Source organism: Cryptomeria japonica, chromosome 3 (genome assembly GCF_030272615.1).
Source record: "Cryptomeria japonica chromosome 3, Sugi_1.0, whole genome shotgun sequence".
Lineage (NCBI taxonomy): Eukaryota > Viridiplantae > Streptophyta > Pinopsida > Cupressales > Cupressaceae > Cryptomeria > Cryptomeria japonica.
Window position 1 is genome coordinate 255,526,494 of NC_081407.1, and position 7,209 is coordinate 255,533,702.

The following is a 7,209-nucleotide window of genomic DNA, read 5'->3' on the forward strand; positions in this document are numbered from 1 at the left end:
CCTTTCCAACACCTGCTACACAAAAACATCAAGTTCAAATGGGATGAGAACTATCAACAAGCTTTTCAGACGCTCAAAGATTATCTGTTGAACCCTCCAGTTTTGATGCCACCAATTCCAGATCAACCATTGCTACTTTACATATCAGCTACTCCGACAGCACTGGGGGCATTCCTAGCATAGCAAATACCTGACGGCAAGGAAAAAGCAGTCTACTATATCAGTCGCACATTGGTGGGATATGAGCTAAACTACACACCAATCGAGCGTGCATGTCTCGCTGTGGTCTTTGCTTCACAAAAATTACGACATTATATGCTCACTCACAAGACTAAGTTGATTGCCAGAATTGATCCACTAAAATATCTTCTCAACAAAGCTACACTTACTGGGCGGCTGGCCAAGTGGGTAATGATTTTGAGTGAATTCGACATTGAATACGTGGACAGAAAAGCTATAAAAGGACAAGCAATTTCAGATCAACTGGCAGATGCTCCCATGATAGATGATGCTCCTCTACAATCAGAATTTCCAGATGAGTCCATTCTAACAATATCACCTGCAAAGCCATGGCAATTATATTTTGACGGCTCATATACACAGCACGAGGTAGGAGCGGGTATACTCTTTATAACTCCCCAAGGCGATTCTATACCAAAGTCATACCACTTATCATTTCCTTGCACCAACAATATAGCGGAATACGAGGCATTAACAACTGGGTTAAGAATTGCAGTTCAATGGAAGATCCAAGAACTTCGTGTTTTTGGGGATTCTCAACTTGTCATCCGTCAAACAACTGATGATTATCAAACAAAAGATGAAAAACTAATGCCTTACAAACAACTGGTAGATGATCTGAAACAGCACTTTGCAAAGATAGAGTTTGAGCAGATACCAAGAGAACAGAATCGCGCTGCTGATGCCATGGCTACAATTGCTTCGCTCATTGATCTACCGCAAAATGAGACCTGCTATGAGTTCCTGGTAGATAACTTGTTGGTTCCCTCATATGAGATCACTCCTACGGAAATGATATGTGTTGTTGGTCCTGAATCCCAGTTATATGGTTCCATATTCACATACCTTCGCGACAATATCTTACCTCCCGATCTATCGAACAATCAACACCGTACTTTCATTCGCCAATCCTCTCGATACGTCATTTTAGCTGATATCCTATACCGACGAGGTCTAGATGGCACCCTTCTTAGATGTTTAGAGAATGACGAAGCTCAGATTGCGTTACGAGAAGTGCATGAAGGGATATGTGGTCCGCATACTAGTGGTCCTACCTTGGCCAAGAAACTCATCAGGACGGGATACTACTGGCCTACTATGGAAAAAGATGCATATTAGTTTGTCAAGAAGTGTAAGCAGTGTCAAATTCATGGAGACCTCATACATGCACCAGCGCAGGAGCTACAACCACTTGCGTCTCCTTGGCCCTTTTGTCAGTGGGGACTCGATCTCATAGGCAAGATTCACCCTCCTTCTTCCAACGGGCATAAATTCATTATTACAGCCACAGAGTATTTTACAAAGTGGATTGAAGCCGTGCCTCTCACACAAGTTACTGGGAAACAAATCGCTACCTTCATCCTGAACTACATCATGTGCCGATATGGGATTCCTACTTCCATTATTACTGATAACGGGCGTCCTTTCAAAAATCAGGATGTTCGTGAACTTTGTGACCGCTTCCATATCTCTCACCGTTTCTCCACACCATATTACCCCCAAGGTAATGGCCAAGCTGAGGCGTCTAACAAAACAATTCTTAAAATCCTCAAAAAGACAGTCGATGACGCTGGCCGTAACTGGCATATCCAACTTAATCCTGCACTTTGGGCCTACCGCACAAGTGTCCGCACACCTACAGGAGCTACACCCTACTCACTTGTCTACGGCGCTGAAGCCATCTTGCCTATTGAGGTCGAGTTGCCTTCTCTATGGGTCTCCTTGAGAAACATAATCAACGATGAAAATTACAGGGTCTCTCACTTACAAGAACTAGAACTGCTGGAGGAATGAAGACATACTGCTTTTAATCATCTCAAGGCTTACCAACAACGAATGAGTTGCAGCTACAATCACAAGGTCAAACCTTGCACATTCGAGGTAGGTGACTTAGTCCTCAGAGAGAACCCCAAGAATCAGCAAGACAGAGATAAGAAGGGCAAGTTTGAACCAAACTGGCTTGGTCCTTACATCATTACAGCGGTATATGGATCTGGGGCATATCAGCTCTCAACTACAGAAGGTGAATCTTTGGAGGATCCTATTAACAGCATGCACCTTCGCAGGTTTTACACATAAGCTCTTCGGAACGTCCTAATTCAAAAATACAAAAAAATCAAAAAAATTCAAAAATACAAAAAAAATAAAAAATAAAAAATCGTCACTTGGTGAAAACCTGGCAAACAGGCGCCTTGTGACACAAAAAAATTGAAAAATCAAAAAAGTAAAGAGAAATAATTTCGTCCAACGGTGAAAACCACTTCGGTGGCGCCCTGGGCAAGTACCATGGTAAAAACTGGGTCACCAGCGCCATGCGTAGAGACTTTGCTCCTCTCTCCTTCAGGATTCTCTTTCATCCTTTCACTTTGCACACACTCACAACCTATTCATCCATAATAAACTTACCCATTCCCATCATGGCTTGTTATTGATCTACCTAAGATTGGTTAGCCATTCATAATAAACCTCCCTTTTCACATCCCTTTCCACCCATAATAAATCCGATCCTATCTGTGGCTAAGGCAAAAATCCTACGTCTAGTGATGGGTGTGGAACTGAGAACATCACATGTTTCGAGGAGTACAGTTTCTTCCAGCTTCCTTCAAGTCTATCCGCGCACAATCCACAATAAAGTAGCATCTGCATCGCCAGTCTGCAATAAAGTTTCATCTTCTCTACAATAAAGTATCAGTTTCATGGATTCAGTCAGTTTTAAATGAGATACAGCAGCAACAATGAGCTTCAACAAAAAATTAAATCTTTCAACAGACTCAGACAACATATGGTTCAGTGCTATCTATCCGTTTTGTGAAAGTGAACATTGTGACCACAATCGAATAAGACTTAAACAAGTGACAAGAGACACTAAACTTGAGGACTACAGTGGATGTTGGTGTCGAGTCTTGGTTTTCTTTTGATTTTACTTTTTGGTGACATGTCTTTTAGCTTTTCCAGGATGTCTTTGACTAGAGATTCTATCTCCAGGATGTCTTTGACTAGAAAGGCGAGGATGGGGTATCATCACCTATTTGCATTTGCTGTCTGTGGATTGTCTTTTAGTAATGCTATGACTTGTCCAAGGATATGAGGACACTGTGAGTCTAGTATGAACTGGGGCATTCCTTGTTTGTGACTGTCTTATCTCCATGCAAACGGGTACAATGACTTTCTGGGTCGAACAGATGCCTCGATTGTCATAACCTATTTTGCCATAATAAGCTCAATGATGATAACGCACAAGAAGCTCTTTCACGTTCATATCTTCTATCTTCCATCCCCCTTTCTTGATTGACTTCCATTGTCCTTCTTGAGTCCGCGTAGCCTGCTATCACATGACTGAGTATAATGACACACCAAAAACATTTGCATTTCATGTAGCTGCACCTACATCACCACATATAAGCATTTCATACACAATTGCATCACATCCTGCATACAACACATGTTAGTACATCTCACATTTTCATTATGTAAATAATCATTTGCATTATCATATTCATTTGCATTACATACATTCACATTTGCATCATGCATCACATATACAACATAAAAGAACAAAAATATATTGCATTGCATCATATAAGCATCCATATCATAAAACATGCATCACATAAGAACATCTCATCACATAAGGTACACATGCATATAGCTGCTGCAAAAAAATGGATCATCTCTCATATATAATCAAAATGTGTCATGATACAATGATGTCAAAAGAATCATATGGCTACAAAATCACCCGCAGGTGTCTACAATACAAAAATGGTACATATACTGATACAAAGGGGAGCCCTCTATGGCTATGATGAACTCCCTCCCTCGGAGCCGCCTGGCCTCGACAGAGTCTGAGCTCTAGATGGTCCCGCTCCAGGATCCCCCTGCCTGTCTGGTGGTGGTGGAGGACCCATGACCCCACCGCTGGATGCCTGCCTCCTACGACTCCCTCCCGTAGCCGTCGCTGTGCACGATGATCTATGGAAGCTCCTCGCCCGCTGATCCGCTAGCACGGCACCATAGTACAGATCCCTCCAGTAGGTGATCTCCTCTCCGGCTCGCAGCACATATGCGTAGCCTGCCCCTGCATCCTCTGCTGCCCGCCTCCCTACCCTCAGAGCTATCTCGGCCTCAGTATATCTCTGGATGGCCTGGTCTCTCTCCCACTCTGTGTCCCTGAGCCTGATCCTGAGGCGATCCCTCTCCCGCTCCAAATCCGCAATCTCATCTGCCTGGCCCTGGTAGATCTCTCTCAGCCCTAGCAACTCATCCTCCTCAGGATCACCACCCTCAGCCTCTGCCTGTGGCTCCTCCTCTGCAGGTGCCCGCACCTGTGCCTCCCGCTGTACCTGTCTAGGTGCCTAAATAGGTACCTGTCCCTGTGCCTGTCCCTGTCCCTGCACCTGTCTCGGTCCCTGTGCTCTAGGACCCTGTGCTGCTGGTACATTTAGGGGCAATCCACCTTGACCCCTCACCACCTGGGCTGCTCTCTCCTGTCCTCCCTCCCTCCGAGGTGCTACCCGCCTCTCCCCCACTACTCTCCTCCGCCTCCGTCGACCCCTGCCTCCATCTCCTCCACCATCATCATCATCATCCCCTCCCACCTCTCCCTCCAGCAGCTCTCCCGGATCTATCAATCACGGAAAGGGATGCTCTGCCCAATACGCAGAGTACTCTACGTCCATCCCTGCATCCTCTACCTCCGGCCACATGTCCCATGGTAATGGCATCATCTCTGCCAGCTATGTCACGGCCTGATCATATGATAACAGCGGCCTGAACTGTACCTGATCTCTGACTGTACGGGCATACATGCCCGAGCCTCGTGGCATCCGCTGAATCCTGCCGAACTGTCTGCATACCCTGTCAACAAGCTGCCTCTCCAGAATATAGGGCGTCCGCCCAATCAGATACCTGCTCCTGAATGCATAGGGTAGCTCCACTGCGTCGTCATCCCACTCCTCGCACCCCAGGTACGGCCTCCAGATAACCATATCAATATCATCTATAACCCGTCTCCAGTGCTCCAGTCGACCAATCCGAGGCTGTGACGTAATCATATCGTACAGGTGCACAAAACTCCGTCCCTGCCCTCTGCCTCTGAAGTGGATAGGCCGTGTGATCGGCAGGTGCTCATATGCCCACACCTGTAGGAGAGTCACTCCGCAGCCCAAGCCCACTGATCCGTGGTACACAAACTGATGCAGCTCGTAGTATAAATGTGCCAGGACACATATCTAGTGTGCTAAGTCACCAGTGTCTCCAATGCCCCTCCCCAGCCAACTGCCAATCCTCGTGTAGCTCTGTCTGGACACAAGTACCCACTGATGACTCCTCCGATAACAGCTGGTAAAGCTTAATCTGTAGCGGTCATGGTATCTCATGCCACGTGACCTGCTCGCATCTCCAACCCGGGATCCTGGAATACCCATCTCAGTGCCTCCCTGTCACCATCTCGATCATATGGAATCAACTCTCCATCGATCGGAATATGCAGAATCCTGTAGACGTCCTCAAGGGTGACTGTCATCTCACCCATCGGCAGATGAAACGTGCAAGTCTCGGAGTGCCATCTCTCCGCCAGTGCAGTCAGCAAACCCATGTTTGCCCGAAACTCAGGCACATATAGCACATGTGTGAGACCCATCTTCTCAATAGAAATCATGTCCTGAATCGACAACTCTGGTCGCAACCTCTGAGTAGACGGGAATCTCTCCCGTGACTCCAACATAGGAAAATACTCCTGCAGTCAACCAATCAATCATGTCAGTTATCGTGGCATTCACTGTTTATCACAAAATGCTACTTGCTACCTAAATGCATACGCTTACCTATCTTAGTGACACTCACTGTTCATCACAAAGTGTTGCTATCTATCCTAGTAGTGCTCCCTGTTCATCACAAAGTACTACGTGTGTGACATTCCCTGTTCATCACAAAGTGTTACTCACATTCGCACTCCCTGTTCATCACAAAGTGCTGCCTATCTTGGTGCTCCTTGTTCATCACAAAGTGCCTTGATCTATCCTAGTCTTCCTAGAGGACCTGCTTGAGTGTATCCTCTCAGCAGCTTATCCAATCGACAGCGTATGTTCATCACAGAACTGCCGATTTGACCTAAAAAGACTCAACCTATGCATTTTGCAACACAAACGCGCTTTAAGCTCCTAAAGGCGCTTATAGACTGCACAAACGCGCTTCTGCAACACAGACACGCTTTCTGAACACAAACGTGCCTATACCATGCACAAACGCGACCAGGGAACACAGACGTCCCTACATGACATAAACGCCCCTACAGGGCACAGACGCCTCTACATTTCACAAACGCGTCCGTATTCATCATAAATGCGGTCCAAGGCATAGACGCGTCGGGACCCGACACAGACGCGCCTGCCCGACACAGACGCGCCTGTCTAACACAAACGCGCCTGGCACTGACATAGACGCGGTTCCGCGTTTTTGCATATTTCAACTATCCTATTCCTAGCGCATTTATTGCTACCTAACATGCATTAATGACAAAACTTGAAATGCGTGAAAGTACGAGGAGGTTTTCGAGTACTTACCGGCTCTCCTGCATCTGCTGGTCTCTGGAATCGGCAAACACGGTCAAATCTATGAACCAAAGCCATCGCTGCTGACTGCTAGTGCTCTTTTCTCGCTCTGCACTGTGATCTTGTAAGGGTGTGGATGACAATGAGGATGTCTTTTGCCCGTGGTCTATCTTATAGCCTACCCTAGCCCTCGCCTTCATTTCCCGAGTCAGTATTCTTCTTCCTGTGATTTTGTCACTTTATCCGATCAGTCCATTTTAGCCTTTCTTTCTTATCGAGAGATTGTCTGCAATCTTTTCAGACATTTTCATCCAATCTCTCGAGGGGGCATATCATTCCCATACTGGGGCAACTCTGTATCAGTTCATCTTATCTTCTTTGAAACAACGCGACAAGCCGCATTGTCTCAAAGAGGGGC